The sequence below is a fragment of the Pinus tabuliformis genome, chromosome 5_1 (genome assembly GCF_031772625.1).
Source record: "Pinus tabuliformis cultivar Carrire ecotype Pingquan chromosome 5_1, CPIR1, whole genome shotgun sequence".
NCBI lineage: Eukaryota > Viridiplantae > Streptophyta > Pinopsida > Pinales > Pinaceae > Pinus > Pinus tabuliformis.
The window spans coordinates 965,487,873-965,515,564 of NC_142305.1; the positions used below are offsets into that span (position 1 = coordinate 965,487,873).

At 41.6% G+C, this 27,692-nt stretch overlaps 1 protein-coding gene and 1 pseudogene across 3 annotated transcripts in view; both read right to left on the reverse strand.

The window, feature by feature from the left end:
- The window catches only part of LOC149167975 (uncharacterized), a 159,849-nt gene that overhangs the window by 97,798 nt on the left and 34,359 nt on the right, over positions 1-27,692 (reverse strand). The gene's annotated exons all lie outside the window — the stretch shown is intronic.
- Positions 2,322-27,692, reverse strand: part of LOC149167976 (caffeoyl-CoA O-methyltransferase-like) — a 34,027-nt pseudogene continuing 8,656 nt past the window's right edge.

The window sequence follows — 27,692 nt, forward strand, 5'->3', positions numbered from 1 at the left end:
AGTGGGACAGCAGTGGCTAGCATGGTGCAGCTATGGCACATGGGACAACTGTGGTAGCATGGTGCAGCAATGGCACATGGGACAACTGTGGCAACGTGGTGCAACAATGGCACATGGGACAACAGTGGCGACATAAGGTACAACAGTATGATGTGTGTAGCTTGGTTATGAGGTCCATCATAGTGATGATGGGTGCAGCGTGGTGCAGCACGGTGAGGTGCAGCGTAATGACGAGGTGAAGCACAATGATAGGTGAAGGAGTCACCTTGGAGAATCAGTTGAAGCAGCATGTCTTCAATTGAGTTCAACTATCTCATGTATCATCTTCTTAGAGATGATCTATGCTCTTATTTAGATAAGTCAAAGTGTTGACTTCTGTTGTAATTGTACTATCTCTCTCTCTATTGAACTATTGAAGAACATAAGAAGAATTGATCAAGGGTTCCCCACATTTGGGGTTTTGTCCCTGGCTAGTGCCACATCTTGTGTCCTCTTGTCTTGGCTTGTCTTCTCGATCTATATTTATGTTCTATCTCCAATTTACTTTAATGCTTGATGTGATTGCTAATATGGAAAAGATATTGAGCTAACTGTGAAAATTGAAATAAATTGCTCTAAGCACACACAGAACATACCTAAAATTAACATGGTATCGGAGTTGAGGTGAAGCCAAAGCCCAAGCAAGAGTGAAAGAGCAATCACTGAAGACAGTTGGGAAAGGACAAAAGGATCAATGGATTCCTCATCCCTCTTCAAATTCGCCAAGCGTGAATTCAAAGCAGAGAATATTATCAAAATGGCGTAGCAGAAGCTTCTGATGGCCTACCTACAAGATCACTTCAATGGGAAGTACAGATCTAAGGGTGGAAGGAAACGCAAATGCCTTACTTACAATAAGTTCAGCCATTATGCGAAGGAGTGTCCAAAAAGCAAGGACACATCACTTAATGATGATGACAATCATTCTAGGGACATCTTCAATGATCAAAGGAATGACAAGTAATGCAGGTCATCAAGGAAACGGTCGACTCTTCAAAGAAAGCAAGGAACCCCAGGTATGAAGAATCAAATGTTGTTTCTGATAAGATAAAGAAGCATTATCTTGTATTGGCCCTCTCCTTCAGACTCTTTAGGAATCTGGCTTATTGATTGTAGTGCTTCAAGGCACTTCAACAAATAGAAGGGTCCTCTCTCTAATTTGGTAGAGATGGAAACAATCGTGGGATTATACTTGGAGTCGATGCCACCTATCGCGGAAAGGGTGTAGGGAATGTTACCCCTCAATTGAATAAGGGTAACTCGATTCATTCACAAAATCTCTTTTATGTACCTGATCGCAAGAAGAACCTAGTGTCCATTTCGGCAATGGAAGTCAAAGGTTTCAAGGTGACATTCATCGATGGAAAGGTACGTGTTTGAAAATAGAAATGCTTTTACTCATGGGTTCAGGGTTGGCAATTTGTATCAAGTTGCAGGATGGTCCATTGGGGACCATGTCAGTTGACACATCTCATCTATAGCACCGGAGGTCTACTTATGGGGCCCTACCCGATGTGAGTTAGATGGTGACTCAGATGCCTGAATTCAAGAAGAGCATGAAGGTACATGTCTGAGATGTACCGAAGGAAAAATCTTACAAGGGGACCATTCCCCTCATATAGCAGGTCCACAGGCTTGGAACAACCCAAGGGGTTTGAGATTCATGATCGGGAATCTCATGTATACAGGTGGAAGAAAGCCCTCTATGGCTTGAAGCAAAACATCCCGGGCTTAGTATGAGCGGATTGATAGTTGTATGATGAAGCTAAGATTCACTAGGATTGAAGTCGATCCAAACCATTGCTTGAAGGTTTTGGATGATAGACCTCTCATACTGGCACCTTCTGAGGACGACCTCTTTCTGACAGGTGCAAACCCTCTCATTTGCAGAAGTAAGAGGGAGTTGGATTCCGGATTTGGAATGGTAAACTTCAAGCCCGTGACTACCTCGATGGAGCTTAACTTTCAGAAGTTATGTGGTAGTAATGCCGGACCAGATTTGGGAAATGCCTCTGAGTTTCATAAACTCATTCGCATTGATGTTCTTGGTGAAATTTTGTCCGGACATACGTTTTGCAGTTAGCATGATGAGCTCATATATGGTTGAGCCTCACTGGATTGGTGCCAAGAATCTCCTAAGATATCTTCGGGGCACAATCTCTCATGGATTGAGATACACTGTCGGAAATGTGAAGTTGCATGATTATTCAAATGTTGATTGGGCAAGGAATGTGGAGGATCGCAAGAGCACTTCTGAGTGTTGGTTCTATTTGGGTTCTGCTTCAATATCCTGAATAAGTAGGAAGCAGAACACAGTTGCTTTGAGCACCGCTGAGACCGAATACATAGCTACGAGTATGATCTCGTGTGAAGCTGCCTAGTTGTGGAAGCTCTTCAGTGAGTTGTTTGTACACATGATGGATACCACCGTGAACTTTTGTGTCAACCAGGGGGGATTTGATTGTTGAGAAATCTCGTATTCTATGATTGCTCCGGCATATAGACATCAGATACTACCTTAACTGGGATATGGTACGTCGATGAGCGAGGAGGCTCCATCGCATTGAGACTGATGTACAGGTCATAGACATTCTGTCAAAGCCCGTCCGGGGAAAGGTCAAATTTGTGACTTTCCTGAATGACTTGGAGTCGTTGAGAGACCCTCTTATGAGGGCCCTTCATGATGCATGCATTGAGTTTTGGGAGCTCTGGGGAGCTTGGGGTATTTCTTAGAGCAACAAGCGACCATAGGACGACTCACCCTCCCCTAATGGTGCGCTGTGTACAGGGTGAATGGCTCAACCTTCCCCTGTGATACCCCGTGGCGACTTAGGGACAGGATGAGTGGTTCTCCTGTCGAGGCATCCTACCCATGTAGTTTGGGACTCATGGGAAGTACCTCTCATCTGGCCAATGAGCAAGGAAATGGAGTTAGGGACCATAGTAGTACTATCGATGGACGCATCGTTGTATCTACCATACTCCCAATGCTAGGATGACCTCCATTGATCTAGGATCAATGAAACTGATCTGGATCAGTATGAGTGGTTTAAGACACTCTCTTTTGATATTGATATGGGATCAATTGGAACTGACTTCGGGTCAGTAAGAGTGATATGACTCACTCTCTTGGAACTGATCAAGGATCAGTAAGAGTGGTATGACACTCTCTTCACATGGCACTGACTTTGGGTCAGTAGGGAATGGTATGAGACATTCTCGATCAATTCTTCTTCTTCATGGTTCAACTGAGCAGAGCATAGCAGACCCGAGCAGTGCAGGGCACAGTTGGCAGAGATAGTACAGTCTGGCCGATGGATCAGCGGATGGAGTTCTCCCTAGTTGTGAGGAAGTGTTAAAATTGGAAACTAGAGTCAAACTCCATGTGGGTCATCTTATTTATGGCAGCTGATATTTTTCTTGGATCCCTCTCATCGAGAGGTGTAGGATTGATCTAAAGATCATCCGATTCCGATAAGTATTCATGGAGTTACGAATTTATTTGTGTTAATAGACAGTTCGTCAAGGTCGGCCTGCAACCAAATAAACCCCACATGTGCTCAACGTTTTAGTATAAAGGGAGATGACTTGACAGTCATTTTACACACACTTCACTCTTGATTTCTCTCCACTTGTTCTTGGTTTTAGTGGAAGAGAAATCTAAGAGAGGAAGCCCTAAACCTGCAGAAGGTAAAGGAGCCCTAGTATGAAGCCCTCAACATAGTCTCTACAAGCCATAACGCAGTCCTAAGGAGGATGCCCTAACGCAGTGCTAAGAAGGAGTATCTACGTAGCTATGGAGGAGGTCTTAGCAGGCCTAGTCACAGTCCTAGCAAGCCCTAACCTATGACAGCTCTACGCATCCATGTGTGAATATATATCTCTAAGTATATCTCTGAAACTGCGTGGAGAAGGAGGCTTGAAACCGTGGTTAGGAGGCTACCCTAGACAGCGTGGAAGGGTTGTATGTACAATGTATTTCTGAGGTAAGTTTAAGGGTTAGACAAATCTGTTTGGGGATGTTTCAAGTGCATATTTAGAGCAGGGATTGCAGGAGTCTTGGCCACAGTTTGAAGAGCCAAAGGGACAACATGGGGGAGCTTAAAGAGCAACGTGGTATTTCTGTGGAGAGGCCGAGTTGTTGTACGTTACAACGCGCTGCTTTGAGGCTTGTTTGAGAATCGTCTTGGGTGTAGATTGTTGGGCAAGGAAGGCCGCAAATCTAGAGGAGAAAACAATGTTGTTTAAGGGTTGTTTGGGTGGTGTATAAGGGAGTCGCAGCTACAACTAGCTGCTGGGCTAGGCCGCAGACCATATCCAGGAGCTAGAGGCCACCTATGTGCTACGTTTGAGGTAAAACAAGCAGACAAAGGCAGCATAGGAGTGGAGGCATATTCCCTTGGTAAACCACAGTCTTTTGGAGGGCTAATTGTTGAGTTGTGTGAAGGAATAGGGTTGTAGGTGATGCCCTAACCAGAGAGCAACAGTGCAGCAGTGCAGTGTGATGGGACAGCAGTGCTAGCAGCAATGGCATAGTGCAATGATGGCACAATTGGGATAGCAAGTTGTGATGGGACAGCAGCAAAACAATGGGACAGCAAGCAAACATGGAATGGCAATGTCACTAACAGTGGGACAGCATTGGCTAGCATGGTGCAGCTATAGCACATGGGACAGTTGTGGTAGCATGGTGTAGCAATGGCACATGGGGCAATTGTGGCAGCATGGTGCAACAATGGCACATGGGACAGCAGTGGTAGCGTAGGGTACAGCGGTATGATGTGTGCAGCATGGTTATGAGGTTCAGCATAGTGATGATGGGTGTAGCATGGTGCAGCACGGTGAGGTGCAGCGTAATGACGAGGTGCAGCACAATGATAGGTGAAGGAGTCACCTTGGAGAATCAGTTGAAGCAGCATGCCTTCAACTGAGTTCAGCTATCTCATGTATCATCTTCTTAGAGATGATCTATGCTCTTATTTAGATAAGTCAAAGTGTTGACTTTTGTTGTAATTGTACTATCTCTCTCTCTCTGCTAAACTATTGAAGAACATATAAGAAGAAATTGATCAAGGATTTCCCGACATTGGGGTTTGTCCCTGGCTAGTGCCACATCTTGTGTCCTCTTGTCTTGGCTTGTCTTTTGCGATCTATATTTATATTCTAACTGCAATTTACTTTAATGCTAATGTGATTGCTAATTTGGAAAAGATATTGAGCTAACTGTGAAAATTGAAATAAATTGCTCTAATCACAGAACATACCTAAAATTAACAATGGGGCTCCTCCAACGACAAAGAAATGATAAATGTCATGGCACATAAGGTGGTCATTTCTTCTGTTTTTCATGGAAGGGTGCATCTAAGACCACAATATGTAATATTCCTTTATAATTTTTATTGAATAAATTTCCCAGAAATTTTTTGCAAGAAATCATCGACACTCAAATAAATAATGCAATTACAAACCCAGAAAATTGGAGAGAAAATACTGCAAACCCCAACTAATTTTATTAACAAATTTTGGGAGGAGATTACATCAAAAATATGAGGAACCCTAGTAGATGAATTAATTGGTAATTCCCATATTTTGGCTCCCTTATTTCTCCTTCAGCAAATTGGCAATGTGCTCGGACCCTTCTGAGTCAACCAATTCGACCCCTCCTGGATTATTAAATTCGGCCTCTTATGCAAAAGCAAATGATCAAGTAGGGTGGATTTACAACCACCGAAACCGACCACCACCAGCTAGGGTGCATATTTCAACATCGAAACTAGGAAATATAGAGGGTTTCTCCCTCACACTGTAAGCTACTTGAGCTCTCGAAATAATTATCAAAATAACAATACTCAATCATTCCACAAATGAACTCCCATCTTCCTTTTTATAACAATTCCTCTTTCAATAACATGGGTAAAATACCATGGGTCACTGAAATATCGTGGTCAACACCATGGGTCGTCAAAATACCATGGATTTTCTCTTTATAAACCCTTTTAATTTAATTATTATTTCACCTTTTAATGATGTTTTTTTCTCTCCAAGTGAAAATGAACAATTAAATTGATACTCTTGAAAAGGGACATTACAGTTCTCCCTTCTCGTGATTGCTTGCCCTCAAGCAAATCCAGAACCAACATAACAATGCCAGGATCCCAAATTCGCATGTGGAATGCTCCAACATATTGTTGTTGTACCATCCTAACATAACCATACCCAATAGAACTGTCATCCTTCCTCGTCCCACGAAACAACCTACTCTAATGTAAGCCATCCTTGTTACAGTGTTTTGCTTGATCTCCTACTAAATTTGAACCAACAGTATATATTTCCATTAATGCATCCAGCTCCTCCCTAGGTGAGCATCCCTTCAAAGAAATGTCACTACAATTTGTTTCAGTATTCCCCAACTGTGCAAGCTCCACATGATCAGACACCTTCATAGCTTGTACTTTGAAGGAAGCGTGCTTTGAATTATTGTGCTTTCCAACAACACAATTGCCAATTCTAGCAGGAACATCTTCAGCTTCAGTAGGATTAAGCTTTGGTTTTGTTGTCATAGGCCTTGCCTTCTATTGCATTTCTTGTTCTTGCCTCTCCTCATCAAAGTCCTTCAATACTAATTCGCAATTGTTTTGTCTTTGCCTTGCTTTAACCTCATCTATGTTCTCTAGATTGTTAATTTTCATGAAAGGTTTGTTTTCATCACTATTTTTAACATTCTGTAAACCTAAATGTGCCTCATTACAATAACATTCACTGTGCTGATAACATTTTTTGCCCATTCTTACATCATTTCCAGCCCTAACATTCTGAAGAGAAGATTCCATTTCAGATAGTGTATGTGCTCCTTTACTACAGCCTGTCGACTTTAGAATCTTTTTCTTGTTCTTTATTATTTTGCTAGGCCTTCCAGTTTGAATATAAACTCTAGCCAAATCATCCTGATGATATGCTTTGGTGCTGAAAAAGGTGTCAATGTTTTGTTGTAGGTTGAGAGGTACTGATCTGAATTAATACGAAGTTGCACAACCAACCACTAATCTTTTTTTGGTAGATCGATAGATATGTCATGTTTATCCCCCTTAATCAAAGATGTTAGCAAATTTGATGACAAAGCCATCTGATTTGCAGCATCTATCGTAATGAACTGTCTCTTATGCACAACCTTTCGCCATCTGATTCGCAACATCTATCAGAATGAACTGTCTCTTATGCACAACCTTTCGCCATCTGATTTGCAACATCTATCGGAATGAACTGTCTCTTATGCACAACCTTTCTTAAAATTTCAATACAATCAAGGTCGCCATCAACTTCGCCAGCCAAGGTATTTTCTTTGCTTTTGGATGAAGGGGTAGATGCACTATTCTCTGAGTTACCCCTTCCAAGGACTGCAGAATATTCAACAGTTGAGCTAACACCCTCCAAATCACATCTTTTAACGTGCTTGTTATCCCCATAAGGCAACTTCTCTGAATCACTAGATAACAACCCGTTACCCAAACAACAGGAATGGACTATATTTTCCACTTTGGTAACCTTAATTTAACTTTCCAACAAATCTCCCTTATCTGGCATTGCTTCTTCACAATTTTCCAACAAATCTCCTTGACCTAGTATTGCTTGATTTGTAATCTGGGGTATGAGAGAGAACATTTTTGCCTAAAGGCATGCCTTCTGCTTTAGACAAACCATCAGTTATACCATTAGTTAACAAGGATGATCTACCATCTCGAGTCAATGAATACCTTTAGCAAAAGGCCCACAGATTAGCATCATCATACCCTCCTTGCTCGACACCACCATCTGGAGTTTGAAGTCCCTTGAACAAAGGGGATGGAATGCAATTGCACCATTCCTGCATGCATGTATGCTTTTAATGTCTGTAATGAATGTTTGTGGACAAAACCCCCACCATGAAGCTCATAATTAATCACTTCAGCCTGCTTCATTGCTTTTCCTAACACATTTGAGTAATAATTGCCCTTTTTGACAACATAGGTTCTACATTGTCCTTGTATTTCTAAAGAAAGGATATCTTCCTGTGAAATCCTATCTATCTGCTTCTCTTGGCTAACACTATCAGCTTCATTCCATACAGAATTTGACAATTGAATGTCTACTTGACCAGAAATATTGCTTGCTTCACGATGAGATTGAACAAGTGAAGACCTTTCGGGACTACGGATTGGATACCGGTATATAAGTTTGTTAAATTTCTCAGTAATATCATTTGCCATCTCCACATAGTTCTCACCATTGCATCTCTATCAAAACAAGGAAGAGCATTTTCACTAGCCACTACATGAATCAGGATTTGTTTGTTTTGTCGACTAGCATTGCAACATTTCCAAAGTTTACATATGCAACACATCCATCACACATGGCAAACATGTTCCCAAAATGTTGATCTCCATCGGCGATTGGGATCTAGGCAATCTCAATGTGAGGGTCTGCAGCAAGGGCCTTGTTTGTTCCAACATTTTCTCTCTGAAATATATCATGCCTTCACTCATGGAAATTTATGGGGGAACTGCAATGGATTCTTGCCATAGAGTATCTCCTCTGACCTTCACCAAATCTATCAGTTGCTTGTGGTAGTTCAGATAGTTGTGTTTGTCTGCATCTACAAACACGAAATCAAACGATCAATGCATCTCCTCATTATTAAGCATTTCATCTAGAACTGGCAGAGCAAGGCCTTTTCTAAAATCAATTTTGGGGGCAACTCCAGCTTTTTCAATGATAGGTCGCCCATATCATAGTACTCCCTGTTAATGTCCATCGTTATTATCTCTCTGTCACTGGGTAAGGCAGGGGCTATGATGAGAAGTGAATAACCAGTGTATACCCCAATGGTGTTCTTAGCGTTCATCAACTTCAGCAGGAGGCCTAGAAATTGACCTTCATCCAAAGGAATAGCCATGTTGCGCCAGGGATGTTTGGTAGTCAATTATCAGAGCTCCTTCAACGGTTCGAGCTCACAAGGGTACACACTTGTTTCCAATATATACTGATAGAGGGCATTGCTCTGCAACAAACATTTGTGATCCATTTTCTGATGGATCACAACCTTCATCCAAAGGAATAGCCATGTTGCGCCAGGGATGTTTGGTAGTCAATTACCGGAGCTCCTTCAATGGTTCAAGCTCACAAGGGTACACACTCGTTTCCAATATATACTGATAGAGGGCATCGCTCTGCAACAAACATTTGTGATCCATTTTCTGATGGATCACAACCTTACTCTGCTCTTGTCCTTGGGTTAAGTCAGTGTTGCACAAAGCCCCCCCCCGGTTCCAAGCCCCGAAGCGCGTCACGTACGAAAGCGCCTAGGAAGCTTGGCCAGAAGCGACGCTTCCGAATTCGGAAGCGCCGCTTCAGTTTTTTTAGCCGCTTCCTGGAAATTTGGAAGTGCTGTATGGAAGCGCCACTTCCAAAGCGCCGAAGCGCGCTTCGTATGGCGCTTCGGGCGTCGGAAGCGTGGCGCTTCGGAGGAGGAAGCGCACGCTTCCCGTACGCTTCCGGAAAAGCGTTTAGAAAATCGTTTTTTTTTTCAATTTTTTTTTTATTTTAGGTGAGTTTGCTTGTTGGGGGTGGGTCCACCTTGGGTTAGGGTGACGAATGAAGGCAAAAAAAATATAAATATAGTAGATGCTCCCTCATGGTAATGTTAAATTCTTAAAGTAAAAGTGACATTCTCCTTTATTTTTCATTTTCATTCATCCTTTTACTTAAATTTTTAACATTACCATGAAATGACTCAGGATGTTTGAGAGTGGTTCCAGCCTCATTGGACTTCATATGGAGAAAATAGAATTTCATATCCTATTCAAAATTCAGCAAACTTAACAGTTTTCAGGAATTCAGGAACAATGGGATTGTGGCATTTCATTAGATTATATCAAGTATGAAGGTATGCGATTAGCATTTAATCAAGAGCACCAAGCCCTATATGTACCCTAGTGTTGGTGGTGTTAATTGTTGAACTCCTTTGTCACGCGGCACGCCCTTAGCAAAAAATTACCTTTCAATCAAGTCAAAATCATCGATCAAACATGTTAAGCTTTTTCTACCATATTTTAAGTCTTGAATTAGGTAGTTTGATCAAAATTGGGCAATGTTGACTAATATCCCTAGACAATCAAGGTAGAGGCAAAGGCTAGACAAGAGGAGAAGAATCTAGATTCTAGATCATTAATGTACAATGGATGTTATATCTATCTTGATTTATGCAAAAATATGCATGTTTTCATGTCTTTTACAATTAATTTGGTATTTGGGATGTTTGTTTTGAGTATAAATGCAAAAAAAATATAAAATATATATATATATATAGCAGACGCTTCCGCGGACGCTTCGCTTCCTAGATTTTTGGAAAATGACGCTTCGACGTCCCCGCTTCCAAAAAACGCTTCCGCTTCGTGCAACATTGGGTTAAGTCCACCTTGCCATCATGCGAGGCATTTATCTCCCCACTGTGCCCTAACTCACACCTAGGCCGAGCATGATCCCAGCTAGGCAACATGTTTGTTGCGACCCGTGAATGAATCAAGGTCATGTAGCTCGTAAACTTATCATCGCCCAAATTTTCATCCTCGTTGGCTTCAAATTTGCTTGTCGGCAAACACATATAATCCTTAACCACTGCAACTGCAATTTTTGGTTCTGATGTTGATGATGCTAAACACTGCAAAGCAGTTATTTAAATCCCTTCAAATGCCAAATTTAAGAAAGTACACGATCACCATGATCTAATAAAACCTATGGGTACCAACGAAGAAGAAAATGACCATAGTAATTGTCATAGTCCCCTCCATCACAAAAAAAAACTAATGTCTTGAGGCTTGGAATTATAATGCCTTGCATTGTCAGGTCCTCTAGCCCAGAGTGAATTCCCTCGTGCTTCAGCTGCCTTCTCTTGCCTTTTTGGAAGATACTTGTCATAACACTGAAACTCACTAATGCCTGGATACATCTATCCATGCTTTTCTGGAAATGAGGGATATCTTAATGGACCCAATCCACTTTCTATCTCAGAGGTAAGACCATCTTCCAAATAATCATTAAACTCCATTCAGAAGCTTCTCATAAAATCAAAATAAACCACAAGAACAAGGTCAAATCAAGACCTATAATTCATTTGATCCTTTGTCTAAGTATGATCTAGAATGTTCCAAATTCAATAATTTAGGTCATGATGCACAAAATTGTCCACTTATGTCAAAAAGGAAAGAGTTAGAAAAAGGGGAACCCACTACAAATAAATGTGGTCTAGCTTTATGTGCACAAAGTGATGAAAATCAATGGTTTGTAGATAGTGGATGTTCAAGACACATGACAGGTGACCAAAAGAAGTTTATCTCATTAAATAAAAAGGATGGAAATGTATCCTTTGGAAGTGGATCTACTAAGATTGTTGGAAAAGGGACAGTGGCTCTTGTTAATGGAAAAGGCAAAGCACAAAACGCACTACTAGTAGAAGGGCTCAAGCACAATCTTTTGAGTGTTAGCCAAATTTGTGACCAAGGACATAATGTTATTTTCAGTACTAAAGATTGTGAGATAAGAAAATCCTCTTCAGGAGAACTTGTGGGAAAAGGAGTAAGAACACCAGATAACGTATATATTTTGAGTAAAATTCAAGAAGAAAAATGTTACATGAGTCAAACAGATGAAAGTTGGTTATGGCACAAGCAATTGGGACATCTAAATTTTGACAATTTGGTTAAAATCAGCAAAATAAATGCAGTAAGAGACATTCCAAAAATTTTAAAACCGGAACAAGTTGTTTGTTGCCCATGTCAACATGGCAAGCAAACTAGGACCTGCTTCAAGACCAAGGAATTCTCAACATCAAAACCTTTGGAGATCATACATGCAAATTTATGCGGACCAACCAGGACTCCAGCTCTACAAGGTGAAAGGTACTTTGCTCTATTTATAGATGACTATATCAAAAAACAAGTATCTTAGAACAGACAAAGGAGGAAAATTTACTTCAAAAGAATTTAATGAATTGTGTAAAACACATGGAATCAAAAGAGAGCTTTCTGTTGCTAGAACTCCTCAACAAAATGGAGTAGTTGAAAAAAGACACAGAATTGTACAAGAGATGGCAAGAACAATATTGCTTGCAACTGATTTGCAGGCCAAATTCTGGAAAGAAGCAGTTGGAGCAGCAGTGTATACCTTGAATAGAGCTCAACTCCGAACAAATAACAATAAGACTCTGTATGAATTATGGAAAGGAAGACCTGCTTCAGTAAAATATTTTAGAATTTTTGGAAGTAAATGCTTTATGAAGATCAATGATAACTTACCAGGCAAGTTTGACTATCGTGTTGATGAAGGAATATTTCTTGGATATTCTACAGGGAGCAAAGCATACAAATGCTACAATAATCGATTGCGGAAGGTGGTAGAAAGTATTGATGTAAAGATTGACGAGGCACTTCCAGAAAAGGAAATTGAAATCCTTGAAGAAGATCCTATTCTTGGAGAATCTGAAGAAGATACTACAAAGGAAGAAAAGGATCAGGAAAGTCAAAAAGAACCATCTCAAACTCCATCAAAAGTAAAATTCGTTCAAAAACATCATCCAGAAGAACAAATTATTGGTGATGTAGATGATGGAATACAAACCCAAAGAAGGATGACAAATACACCAAGAAAGGGTGATGTTGCCCTACTATCTATGATAGAACCAAAAAACTTTGCCCAAGCTAGTAAGGATCCTCATTGGATAAAAGCTATGGAAGAAGAAATGTATCAAATCGAAAAGAATGAAACATGGGAACTAGTACTTCGTCCAAAGGATAAAAATATTATTGGAACCAAGTGGGTGTTCAAAAACAAAATGAATGAAGATGGACAGATCATTAGAAATAAGGCAAGGTTGGTATGCAAAGGATACTCACAAGTTGAAGGAATTGACTTTGAAGAAACTTTTGTTCTTGTAGCTCGATTGGAAGCAATAAGAATGTTTTTGGCATTTGCTTGTTCAAAAGGTTTCGAATTTTATCAAATGGACGTCGGAAGCCCATGAAGTGATGATTGATGCTATGTGATTCGTTCTCCACATTTCACTAGTTTCAATCCCACTTCTTCACCCCTGTGAGCATCACCCGATGCAATGAGTGCTAAGTGAACTATTCAAAAATCATGAGAAATTAGTCAGTTACGACTACCTCTCATGGAAATGGTCATACGTGAATGATCTTACTTAACGCAGTTGAATCCCAAAATGATATCTAATATAATGCACTGCGTAAAACCCCATACTTAAATTCAAAAAGAGTCAAGGGATCTCTACTTGAATGGTTCATGAGGCACAATACTTGCTAAGGTTTTGCAAATGGGGTAGCAAGCTAAGTGGGCTTGATTGTGGGGAAAACTCCACAGTTAAGCGCGCTTGAGCCAGAGGAGTTCTGGGATGGGTGACCTCCTGGGAAGTCCTGGTTACCGGGTGCAAGCCCCGGAAGTGATGATTGATGCTATGTGATTCGTTCTCCACATTTCACTAGTTTCAATCCCACTTCTTCACCCCTGTGAGCATCACCCGATGCAATGAGTGCTAAGTGAACTATTCAAAAATCATGAGAAATTAGTCAGTTACGACTACCTCTCATGGAAATGGTCATACGTGAATGATCTTACTTAACGCAGTTGAATCCCAAAATGATATCTAATATAATGCACTGCGTAAAACCCCCATACTTAAATTCAAAAAGAGTCAAGGGATCTCTACTTGAATGGTTCATGAGGCACAATACTTGCTAAGGTTTTGCAAATGGGGTAGCAAGCTAAGTGGGCTTGATTGTGGGGAAAAACTCCACAGTTAAGCGCGCTTGAGCCAGAGGAGTTCTGGGATGGGTGACCTCCTGGGAAGTCCTGGTTACCGGGTGCAAGCCCCGGAAGTGATGATTGATGCTATGTGATTCGTTCTCCACATTTCACTAGTTTCAATCCCACTTCTTCACCCTGTGAGCATCACCCGATGCAATGAGTGCTAAGTGAACTATTCAAAAATCATGAGAAATTAGTCAGTTACGACTACCTCTCATGGAAATGGTCATACGTGAATGATCTTACTTAACGCAGTTGAATCCCAAAATGATATCTAATATAATGCACTGCGTAAAACCCCCATACTTAAAATCAACATTTCTAAATGGTGACTTAAAGGAAGAAGTTTACATGGAGCAACCGGAAGGTTTTGATCTAGTAGAAGGAAAATATTTTGTTTGCAACTTAAAAAAGGCGTTTTATGGATTAAAACAAGCTCTTAGAGCTTGGTGCGCAAGATTGGATCATTATTTGCAACAATAAGGTTTCAAAAAGGGAGTGGCTGGAAGCAATCTCTACATGAATATATACAAGGATAGACTACTAATCACACTTGTATATGTTGATGATCTAATTTTCGCCAGCAATAATGATGAGATGAGTCATGAATTTGCTCAAAACATGTCTAAGGAATTTGAAATGTCTATGATTGGCGAATTATCTTATTTCCTTGGACTTCAAGTAACTCAAACTAAAGCAAGCATGTTCATATCCCAAACAAAATATCTTAGAGACATGCTTAAAAGATATGGGATGGAAGAATGTGCTATTATGAGCACACCAATGACTACAGATTGCAAATTAAGCAAAGATGATGAATCCCCTTCAGTAGACGCAACTCTTTACAGATCAATAATTGGAGCTCTTTTATACTTAACTACTTCACGACCCGATATTATGCAAGCAGTAGGAATGGTGGCAAGATTTCAGTCAGCTCCTAAGGAATCCCATTTGATGGTTGTAAAAAGAATTCTCAGATATTTGAAAGGTACTCCTAATTTTGGCCTATGGTATCCCAAAAGCACAACTCTTACTTTGACAACATACACCGATGTTGATTTGGCTAGAAGAATAGACAACCGAAAAAGTACTAGCGGAAATGCATTCTTCATGGGAAATTGTCTTGTATCTTGGCTCAGCAAAAAGCAATCATCTATATCTTTGTCCACAACTGAAGTCGAATACATAGCTGTTGCAGATTGTTGTACACAAATATTGTGGATGAAGGAAGCTCTGAAAGATATCAACATAGAAACAAATCAACCAATCACTATCTATTGTGACAACACCAGCGCCATCAATCTTTCAAAGAATCCAGTAATGCATTCAAAGACAAAACATATCCCAATCAAATACCATTTCCTCCGAGAACAAGTTGCAGAACAAAATGTCAGATTGGAATATGTCAATACAAAGGAACAAATTGCAGATATTTTCACAAAACCCCTACCACGAGAAGCTTTTGAATATCTTCGTCAAAAGATGGGGGTCATCTCTCTTGCAACACATTGACAGGGGGAGGAGCACCATGACAGGGGGAGGAGCATCATATGAAGAAGTTGCCATTGATGTCAAAGGGGGAGAGAACATCGAAAGGGGAAGAGTATTGCCATCAATGACAAAGGGGGAGATTGTTAAGAGTTGTCATTGATGTCAATCTATCATTAATCCTAATCCTTTCCTAGTCCTAACCTTTCGTCCTAATCATTTCATGAAACCCTAACCCTAAGTCCATACCTCAAACCCTAACTCTAATCCTTGTCCTAATTCCTTATATATATTAAAAACCCTAGCTATATCAAAATTTCCTAATCCTTACTTCCTAACTTATTCCTCATCAAAATTACCCTATATTAAAAATACCCTAATCATCATCATAAGAAATCATATATATATATATATATATATTATTTACCTTCACACCTTTCTTTTTTTTACTGTCGGTTGCACTTCTTCATGTCGGCTGCTCCATGGGTCAATTATACTTATGTTAAACGCATATAAATATGGCTACGTCTCACTTATTCTATCATCAAATTTGATCAAGGAATACACCGAAGTAGTTCACAACTCGTGACCTTATAGAGTTAAGGAGATAAGGGTCAAGGTTTTCTATATTTTGGTGATTGTTCAGATCGCTTGAGACTCCAAACCTGTGGTGTAGCGTTTCTAGGTTCTTCACTCTATACAAAACTCGAACCAGTGTTGCAGTAATCGTGATACAGGGCTCGGACCAATAATACTCTCTCACCTGTGATACATAATCGTTGATGCCAAATTTGATCCTGGGCTAAATTCAGATGTGAAAATAAATTCAGACCTGTGTTGATTGATGCCACTCGAATCTGTGAAAATAAATTCGGACTTGTGTTGATTGATGCCACTCGGATCTGTGAAAATAAACTCGGACCTGTAATGTGACAACAGTCTCAAACCTGTAATACATAATTGTGATCTTCCTGAAACCAATAATTATCCTTTTTTTCTCGGGCTTGTACATGCTTATCTCGAACCTATGATTTATTAAACCAAGTGACATCAATTTGGATTTGTGTGGGTTACATACAAAGTAGACACTTGTTTGAATCGAAGCAAGCCAATAATATCATTCACTTGGAGATACATGGAACTGTGAAGAAATAGTTCAGAGTTTTTTAAGCATCTTTGTGGCATTGAAGATTAGACGTTGAATCTCCAGTGAAGAACCTAAGGCATTGAAGATCAGACATATGTTGAAGCAACCTCCAGTAATCACAAACATTGCAAACTGATGAAGAATGTCCAATGAAGATGATGTGAAGCATTCAGACTTTGTAATCCTTGGTAACATTTTATTCTAGGATTGAAGCCCTTCAAGTTCTTTTTGTTAAATAGGATTGAAGTCCTTAGGGTTGAAGCCCTAAAACCACTTGAAAACAAGGATTGGTGTCCTTAGGGTTGTAGCCCTAAAAATTGATTTTACAAGTTGGAGCTTATAACCATTGTAAAGAGGATTGGTGTCCTCATATGTTTTTAATAAAGTTCCTTTTTATTTACTTTCTGGTTTTAATTGTGAAAAATCTTAACTGGCATTAATAATAACAATTGAATGAAATATTGATTCACCCCCCTCTCAGTGTTTCAACAAAACTCTATCCAAATGTCAAAGGTACTCTTCTCATGACTATTTATAAACAAGTATGTCACCAAAGAAAACCATCACAACTAGAGTGGAGAATGCACTTTTTCCTAGTTTAGCGATGCCTACACCCAATAAGTCTTGCACCATCTTTTCAAAATCACTCATATGCTCATAATAGAATGTATAGCACCTTATTTCAAAACGGGTACTAGTTATTACAACCTCAATGGTGTGTTCACGATCTCATGATGAGTGTTGATTTGGGGTAGCATCGGATGTGCTCTAGCCATGAAAATTGGTGGAGAGGCTAAAGCACATGAGATCTCCAAGACCCAAAAATGGTTTGGGCGGACTCTTCCTGATTTAGAAGATATTAAAATAATTAATATTTTTAATGGAATTCCTAAACCTAAACTTAGGAAAAATAAAATATTAATGGGTATTAATATAAAACTAAGTTAAAAGGTTCCAAAAGACATGGATCAAGCCAAATCTAATCTTAGCCATTGATTAGAGATGTAATCTCGGTCGTTGAAAGACCAACAAGAAAAGTATAAGAGGAGGCTTGAGGGTAAGTTGGAGAATACACCAAACTGATCAGTCATTCGATTTACTAGAGCGGGGTTGCTAAGTAAAGTCGAATCAGTGATCAGCAGCGAGGGGCAGTGAGTACTGGATAGAGAGGCAGAGATAGTGCCGAGAGACCAGCGCAGAGGCAGAGAGGCAGACGCAGAAGCCAGAGCAGGCCACGCAGAGACAGCGCAGAGGCCAGAGGGCCAGCGTCATCCACACAGAGGGCAACAAGAGTGATGCAGAGGGTCCCAGAGGCTGCGCAGTGCCTCAGAGAGCTGACACAGAGGCCAAGAGGGCTGACGCAATGCTTTAGTATTGCTGAAGAGGGTTTCGTGGGGCAGGTTTTCTAAATACCTGCTTCTGAATAGAGAGGTATTACTGCCAGTTATTTTTCTCTGTCAAGTGAACCAGTTTGGCACCCAGTTGTACTCAAGGATATACTGCATAATAAAATAAACCCTCAAAATTGTTGCACCGGTTTTCCCGCATTGGGTTTTTCCAGGGACGAGTTGTCCAAAAATAACGGTGTTAATTGTGTGTTTGCTATTTCTTTCAACTGTTGATCTGTAGATGGTTGAGAATGTATTGTGTTTATTTCGTTATTTATATGTTTTAAATAAATTGTTCGTAATTAACAAGTAGAAGAAATAAACCAGAAGAATACAAATTAAATTTCTAACAAATAGACTTAGAAATTTCAACATGGTATCAGAGCGTGGTTGCAGATCATAGGAGCGCTAAAGGTATCAGCTGAAGCAGAGCATTTGCAGCAGAATCAGCTGTCCCAAGTGATGGAAGTTGATCCTTGCAGAAAGCGACAAAAGAAGGGTTGACGCAAAGGGACTGCGTCATCAGTCCGGGCCAGAGAAAGGTCAGCGCAGGCTGAAGAGGGCAAAAAAAGGCTTACACAGAGCCAAGCAGAGACCAGGAAGGTTGACGCAGCTGGTTGAGGGAGCATTTTTGCCAGTGTCGGGATTGCGCAGAGCCTAGAAGCTCAGTCCTTCAGTTGCTGGGGCATAGGAAGATGTGGACAGTTTGCGGTAGTGAAGCTGGTTGGGTACTGTGGGCAGAATAGTACCTAACAGGACAAAACCAAGGTAGAGGGAGTCGCTACCAAGGCAGATTTCTAGCCAAGAAATTTGGATCAGTGTTGCAGGTGCACAGAAGATTGGAGAGGTACGACTTAACGATTGGCAAGAGGATTTCCAAAAGGCAAATCGTGACTCAGAGGGAGTCTAGCAGAGAACTTCCAGGTGGGAAGTAGAGAGACTCAGCAGGAGTCGAAGAGAGAACTTCCGGAGGGAAGTAGAGAGACTCGGAGGAGTCGACAAGAAGAGCAGAGAGATGGCCATGAATGGGCTGAGGGATCAAGACAGGCTGGATGGGGCGTCCAACTTTGTGGTCTAGAAGGCCAAGATCCTGTCCATTCTGAATAGACATCGCATCAAGGCCTTCGCCTTGAGAACAGTGGCGATACCAGTTGACACGACTGATAATGAGAAGTACGAGGAGGAAATGGCCAAGGCGAAACGCATCATCCTTGATGGGGTCAAAGATCATGTGGTCCAACATATTGCCGAGAAGGAGACAACAAAGGAAATATGGGACGCCTTGAAGACGTTGTACCAGCATACTTTCGTGCAGAGGAAGATGTTACTTGAGAATCGGTTGCGGTCATACCAGATGCAAAAGGGGGAGCAGATAGATCAATTCCTCGGGAGATTGAAGGACATCTGGGACCAACTGACTTCCATAGGGACCACGCCGGATGAGGAGATGTTGGTGAGGACTGCACTAAACGCAATCTCAGAAGAGTGGGAGACATTTGTCCAAAGCATACTGGGCAGGTCGAATCGTCCAGATTGGGAAGAATTGTGGGCGACTCTTCGCCAAGAAGAGATCAGACAGTTGAGCAAGACAGAAGTAGCAGTAAAGGAGTCTAGATCAAGAAAGAAGAGGAAGACGATGCGACTCTAGCATCTGCGGGAAAGCAGGAGAAGAGGAAGAAAAAGGACCCTCCAAGGTCAAGTGCTTCAACTGTGGGGAACTGGGTCATTATGTGAACCAGTGTCCACGGAAGAAGAACAAGGGAAAGGCGTCTGACTCTAAGGCAGCACCAGCGAAGGCAAAAAAGGAGGTAGAGGAGGATGACGATTGTGCCATGAGTGCTCATGTACCTTTACAGAAGATGTGGGGAGATATTGAGCTGTAGTCAAGAGGACTACAGGCGATGAGGGACAAGATCCTTGAGGTACCCAACCTCTTGGATTTTACCTTGCTACGGGAGCCCCAAAGAGAGAGTAGCAGGACTGACGGATGTCGGTATAAACAAATGCGGATGAAGCGGCGGAGAGTGCTACAGTGCAGGAGTCCCGGGCAGCGTAGAGCTAGTAGGCTGCAACAGTGCAAGAGGCACAAAGGAGGTTGCAATAGTGCAAGATGGCACAGAGAAGTTTGCAACGGTGCGAGAGGCAGGGAGTTGTTGCAGCAGCGCAAAGGCAGTAGAGGGAGAACTTGATAGCAGCAGAGAAAGCTTCAGCATCAGGAGTGTTTCTAGCCTGACAGGGATGTCAGTAGTTGGGTGGATCAGTTACTTACTTCTCAGTAATTGAGTTGTAGTGCAGTAGCACGATGCAGCATGATGAGAGGGGGTTGCAATGCAGACACATTGTTGGGAGAAAGGACCAATAGCAGCACGAATGCAGAGGGAGTTGTCATACGGATGCAGTAGTGGCAGTGGCAAAGCCATGGGCAGCAGTATAAGATGCAGCAGTGCAGAAGATGTTGGGCGAGGAGGTCTAGCATTAGAGCAGGTATCGGTGTCATATAATGAAAGTGATGCTTAGTGTGGAGTATTACTAGAACACAGTCCTCGCTAAGAGGGAGTGTTGATTTGAGGTAGCATCGGATGTGCTCTAGCCATGAAAATTGGTGGAGAGGCTAAAGCACATGATATCTCCAAGACCCGGAAATGGTTTAGGCAGACTCTTCTCGGTTTAGGAGATATTAAAATAATTGATATTTTTAATGGAATTCCTAAGTCTAAACTTAGGAAAAATAAAATATTAATGGGTATTAATATAAAACCGGGTTAGAGGGTTCCAAAAGGCATGGATCAAGCCAAATCTAATCTTAGTCGTTGATTAAACATGTAATCTCGGTCGTTGAAGGACCAACAGGAAACGTATAAGAGGAGGCTTGAGGGTCAGTTGGAGAATACAGCAGAGTGATCAGTCATTCGATTTACTAGAGCGGGGTTGCTAAGTAAAGTCGAATCAGTGATCAGCAATGAGGGGCAGTGAGTATTGGACAAAGAGGCAGAGAGGCAAACGCGGAAGCCAGAGTAGGCCACGCAGAGCCCAGCAAAGACAACACAGAAGCCAAAGGGCCTACGTCATCCACGCAGAGGGCAGCAGGAGTGACACAGAGGGTCCCAGAGGCTGTGCAGTGCCTCAGAGGGCTGAGGGTTCTGAGGCTGACGTAGAGGCCAGGAGGGTTGATGTAGTGCTTCAGTATTGCTGGAGAGGGTTTCGTGGGGCAGGTTTTCTGAATACCTGCTTCCGAATAGAGGTATTACTGCCGGTTATTTTTCTCTGGTAGGTGAGCCAGTTTGGTTTTCTCTGTCGGGTGAGCCAGTTTGGCACCCAGTTGTACTCAAGGATATACTGCATAATAAAATAAACCCTCAAAATTGTTGTACCGGTTTTCCCACATTACGTTTTTCCAAGAACGAGTTGTCCAAAAATAACGGTGTCACTTGTGTGTTTGTTATTTTTTTTAGTTGTTGATCTATAGATGGTTGAGATTGTATTGTGTTTATTTCGTTATTTATATGTTTTAAATAACTTGTTCATAATTAACAAGTAGAAGAAATAAACCAGAAGAATACAGATTAAATTTCTAACGGATAGACTTAGAAATTTCAACAATGAGCATAACCACCTCACAACTTCCTAAAGTACTATGTCATCTTTATCAAAGACATGGGTCTAAATGAATGGTTCTTGTTTTTCATAAGCTCACATGTAGTAAATCCTCACAAAAACTCCATTTGAACCTTTTTTGAGGCACTTCTCTATTGTGTGAGCTAATTACTTCAACATGACTTAAAGAGATATCTTTTGCAAAAAAGAAATTTTGTCCAAAGAGGAATATTTAAAGGATTTTAAAGATTCTTGGGCCAAAACAAGTCACATCATCATGTTAGACAAATGGACTAATGGAAAGAATTGCATAATCATTCATTTCCTTCTCTCTTGCCCTCAAGAAACCAAGTTCTGAAATCAATTAACGCATTTAATAAGGTGAAAGATGCAAGCCTACCATTTCAACATTTGGATGACATTGTTGTCTTAGTGGGGGACGCAAACGTTGGTCAAATCATCACAGATAATAACTCTAAATATGTTCTTGCTAGTAAGATATAAGTGTCCAAATACAAGACCATAATTTGGACTCCATGTGTTGCACATGACATACACCTCATCCTTGAGGGCATAGGCAAATAGGATGGAATAAAGAACGTTGCAAAACAAGCCAAGTGCATCTCAAAATACATCTACAAGCCCCCATTAGTATTGAAGCTAAAGAGAAAAAACATCGAGGGCAAGGACCTTGTTAGGCCTACCATGACAAGATGCACAACTCAATTCCTCATGTTGCAATCTCTCCTTTCCCAAGAACAAAACTTGAAAAAATGTTTTCATCTGACGAATGAATGGATCTCAACTGGCTCGCAAACAAGATAGAAAAGACACCAAAAAGAACTTTTTTAAAACAAATTTTGGAGAAAATTAGCAAAGGTCATGAAAAAAAGCAAACCTCGTGTTAAGGTGTTGTCAATGTTGGATATGTATAAATTGGCCATGTGTTACATCTATGAGGCAATGGATCTAGCAAAGGAGTAGATAAGGATACCCTACAAGGATAGAATAGTTAAGTATGGGTGTTAAATTATGGCATGTTCTATGCTTAGAGCAGTTTACTTATTTTTCTTCTTATTAGCCACAGATTAGCAATCACCTATACATTCAGTAAAGTGCAGATAGAACATTAAATGATCAACAGAAAACAAGCCAAGACAAGAGACATAAGATGTGGCAGCTAGCCAGGGACAAACCCCAATGCGGGGAAACCCTTTGATCAAATCTTCTTTTATCTTCAATAGTTTAGCAGAGAGAAATAGTACAAAACCTCAATTCTGTAATTTTATATCAGCAGCAGCAAACCCTAGATCAGCAAAGTCAAACTTGGTCAAACTAGTTGAAATTGACCTCTAAAATACTTGGTCAATTTCCGGTCAACTTGTCCTCGAACAGCCTGAAGAAACAGCCCTTGAACAGCCCCAAAAGTTCAGTCAATTTGTAGATTTCCTAAGTCAACTTGCAGCCCTAAACTAGGGCAGTCAACACCGGTCAAACCAGAGGTCAGATCACCTTGATTTTTGTGCCAAAAATTGTGGCATGCCTAGGAGAGGCAACCACACCCAATCCGCACTTCTGGAAGGTCAACGCTTGGTCAACGCTGGTCAAAGAGATGACTTGCAGCCCTAGCGTCCTTCTTTTTGCGTCTTCCTTGCCCTCGGACGTCTTCCTTTCAGCGACACATGTGAGAGAGAGAGGCTCATTTTATGCGTAGGAGAGAGAGAGAGAAAATGAGTGAATTGAATTGTCCAAATGAAGAGAATGCTCCTTGTATTTATATGCAAACATTGAGGTTGAATAGACATGATTGTTGGGCTTCTCAGCCTACATTAATTTGCTGGCCGACCTTGACAATTTGTCCATAATCAAAATAAATTCATATCTCCATAAATACTTATCGGAATCGGATGATCTTTAAATCAATCCTACACCTCTCGATGAGAGGAATCTAGGAAAAATATCAGAAGCCATAAATAAGGTGATCCACGTGGAGTTTGGCAATAGTTTCCAATTTTAACACTCCCTCTCAACTAGGGAGAACTTCATCTGTAATCCATCAGACTGTCGCTGCTATCCATCCATCAAATGCACTATCCTGTATAGCTTGACCCCACTCTGCTCTGCTCTGCTTTGCTCTACTCTGCTCTGCTCGAACTATGAAGAAGAAGAAATGATCGAGGATGTATCATACTATCCTCTCACTAATCCCAGATCAATGGAGGTCATCCTAACATAGGGAGTACGGTAGATACACCAATGCGTCCATCGATAGTACTACTATGGTCCCTATCCTCATTTCCCTGCTCATTGATCAGATGAGAGGTACTTCCCATGAGTCTCAGACTACATGGGTAGGATGCCTCGACAGGAGAACTAATCATCCTGTCCACAGGAGAACGAATCATCCTGTCCAGTGGATGCCACGGAGAACTAATCATCCTGACCTACAGGAGAACTAACCATCCAACTCCACAGTCGCCACGGAGAACGAATCATCCTGGCCCACAGGAGAACTAATCATCCTGTTCCACAGTCACCACAGGGTGTCACTGGGGAAGGTTGAACCTTTACCGTGTACATAGTGCACCACCAGGGGATGGTGAGTCGCCTTGTGGTCACATGTCGCTCCAAGAAGTACCTCACGCCCCCTGGAGCTCCCAGAGCTCAATACATCATACTCGACCCTCATAAGAGGGTCTCTAAACGACACCAAGCCATTCTCGGAAAGTTAGGAATTTGACCTTTCCTAGGGGCTTTGTCAAAATGTCGGCGACCTATTCATCTGTACCGATATGTTGGAGCCTTATTGCTCCTCGCTGCACCATATCTCGAATATAGTGGTACCTGATATCAATATGCTTGGACCGATCATGAAATACGGAATTCTCTGATAAACGGATCCCGCTCTAGTTGTCACACAGAATCACGGTGGTATCCAATGTAAATCCATACAGCTCACTGAAGAGCTTTCGTGATGACAAAATGCAGCACAACGATAGGTGAAGGAGTCACTTTGGAGAATCAGTTGAAGCAACATGTCTTCAACTAATCTCATGTATCATATTCTTAGAGATGATCTATGCTCTTATCTAGATAAGTCAAAGTGTTGAATTTTGTTGTAAACGTACTATCTCTCTCTCTCTCTCTCTCTCTGCTGAACTATTGAAGAACATATAAGAAGAATTGATCAAGGGTTTCCCCACATTGGGGTTTGTCCCCGGCTAGCGCCACATCTTGTGTCCTCTTGTCTTGGCTTGTCTTCTGCGATTTATGTTTATGTTCTATCTGCAGTTTACTTTAATGTTGATGTGATTGCTAATCTGGAAAAGGTATTGAGCTAACTGTGAAAATTGAAATAAATTGCTCTTAGGACAAAGCATACCTACAATTAACATGGTATCAAAGCTGAGGTGAAGACAGCGCAAGCAAGAGTGAAAGAGCAATCACTGAAGACAGTTGGGAAAGGACAAAAGGATCAATGGATTCCTCATCCCTCTTCAAATTCGCCTAAGGGTGAAGTCGAAGCAAAGAATATTATCAGAATGGCGCAGCGAAAGCTTTTGATGGCCCACCTAAAGATCACTTCATTGGGAAGTCCGGATCTAAGGATGGAAGGAAAGGCAAATGCCTTGGTAGTAATAAGTCCAGCCATTATGCGAAGGAGTGTTCGAATGGTAGGGACACATCACTTGATGAATATAACAATCATTCCAGGGACATCTTTAATGATGAGAGGAATGACAGGTAATGCAGGTCATCAAGGAAACGGCCGACTCTTCAAAGAAAGCAAGGAACCCCAGGAATGAAGAATCAAATGTTGTTTTTGATAAGATAAAGAAGCGTTATCTTGTATTGGCCCTCTCCTTCAGATTCTTTAGGAATCTGGCTTATTGATCGTAGTGCTTCAAGGCACCTCATCGGATAGAAGGGTGCTCTCCCGAATTTGGTAGAGACGGAAACAACTGTGTGACTATATGTGGAGTCGATGCCACCTTTTCTGGTGTAGGGAATGTTACCCCTCAATTGAATGAGGGTAACTCTATTCATTTACAAGAATCTCTTTTATGTACCTAACCGCAGGAAGAACCTGGTGTCCATCTCGAAAATGGAAGTCAAAGGTTTTAGGGTGGCATTCATCGATGGAAAGGATGGTCCATTGGGGATCATGTCAATTGACATATTGCATCTATAACACCAGAGGTCTACCTATGGGGCCCTACCCGATGTGAGTCAGATGGTGATAGGGATCTCTGAATTCAAAAAGAGCATGAAGGTACATGTCTGAGATGTACAGAAGGAAAATCTTATAAGGGGACCATTCCCCTCATGCAACAAGTCCACAGGTTTGGAACAACCTGAGGAGCTTGAGATTCATGATCGGGAATCTCATGTATACAGGGGGAAGAAAGCCCTCCATGGCTTGAAGCAAAACACCCCGGACGTAGTATGAGAGGATTGATAGCTGTCTGATGAAGTTGAGATTCACTAGGAGTGAAACCGATCCAAACCATTACCCGAAGGTTGTGGATGATATACCTCTCATACCGACACCTTATGAGGACGACCTATTTCTGACAAGTGCAGACCCTCTCATTTGTAGAAGTAAGAGGGAGTTGGACTCCAGATGTGAAATGATAAACTGCAAGCCTGTCACTACCTCGAGGATCTTAACTTTCAAAAGTTATGGTAGTGAGGTCGGACCAGATTTGGGAAATGCCTCTGAGTTTCATAAACTCGTTCGCGTTGATGTTCTTGGTGAACTTCCGTCTGGACATATGTTTTGCAGTTAGCATGGTGAGCTCATATTTGGTTGAGCCTCACTGGATTGGAGCCAAGAATCTTCTGAGATACCTTCGCAGCACAATCTCTCATGGATTGAGATACACTGCCGAAAATATGAAACTACATGATTATTCGAATGCTGACTGGGCAGGCAATGTGGAGGATCACTAGAGCACTTCTCAATGCTGGTTCTCTTTGGATTCTGCTTCAATATCATGGATGGGCAGGAAGCAAAAGTCGATTGCTATAAGCACCGCCGATACCGAATACATAGCTACGAGTATGATCTCGTTTGAAGCTACATGGTTGCAGAAGCTCTTAAGTGAGTTGTTTGTACACAAGATGAATACCACTGTGATTCTCTGTGACAACCAGAGGGGGGATTTGATTATTGAGGAATCTCGTATTCGATGATTGCTCCAACAAATAAACATCAAATACTGCCTTATGTGGGATATGGTAAGTCGATGAGCGAGGAGGCTCCATCGCATTGACACTGATGTACAGGTCGCAGACATTTTGTCAAAGCCTAGGGAAAAGGTCAAATCTGTGACTTTCCCGAACGACTTGGAGTCGTTGAGAGACCTTCTTATAAGGGTCCTGCATGTTGCATGCATTGAGCTCTGGGAGCTCTGGGGGGCTTGGGGTACTTACAGGAGCAACATACGACCACAGGGCAACTCACCCTCCCCTAGTGGTGCGCTATGTACAGGATGACAGGTTCAACCTTCCCTTGTGATACCCTGTGGTGACTGTGGAACAAGATGATCAGAATGATTAGTTCTCCTGTGGGCCGAGATGATTAGTTCTCCCGGGGCAACTGTGGAACAGGATGATTAGTTCTCTTGTGGGACGAGATGATTAGTTCTCCCGTGGCAACTATGAAACGGGATGATTAGTTCTCCTGTGGGCCGGGATGATTAGTTCTCCCGTCGCAACTATGGAACAGGATGATTAGTTCTCCTATGGGCCGGGATGATTAGTTCTCCCGTGGCAACTGTGAAACAGGATGATTAGTTCTCCTATGGGCCGGGATGATTATTTCTCTCGTGGGAACTTTGGAACAGGATGATTAGTTCTCCTGTGGGCTGGGATGATGGCAACTATGGAACAGGATGATTAGTTCTCCTATGGGCCGGGATGATTAGTTCTCCCATGGCAACTGTGAAACAGGATGATTAGTTCTCCTATGGGTCGGGATGATTATTTCTCTCGTGGGAACTTTGGAACAGGATGATTAGTTCTCATGTGGGCCGGGATGATTAGTTCTCCCGTGGCAACTGTGAAATAGGATGATTAGTTCTCCTATGGGCCGGGATGATTATTTCTCTCGTGGGAACTTTGGAGCAGGATGATTAGTTCTCCTGTGGGCCGGGATGATTAGTTCTCCCATGGCAACTATG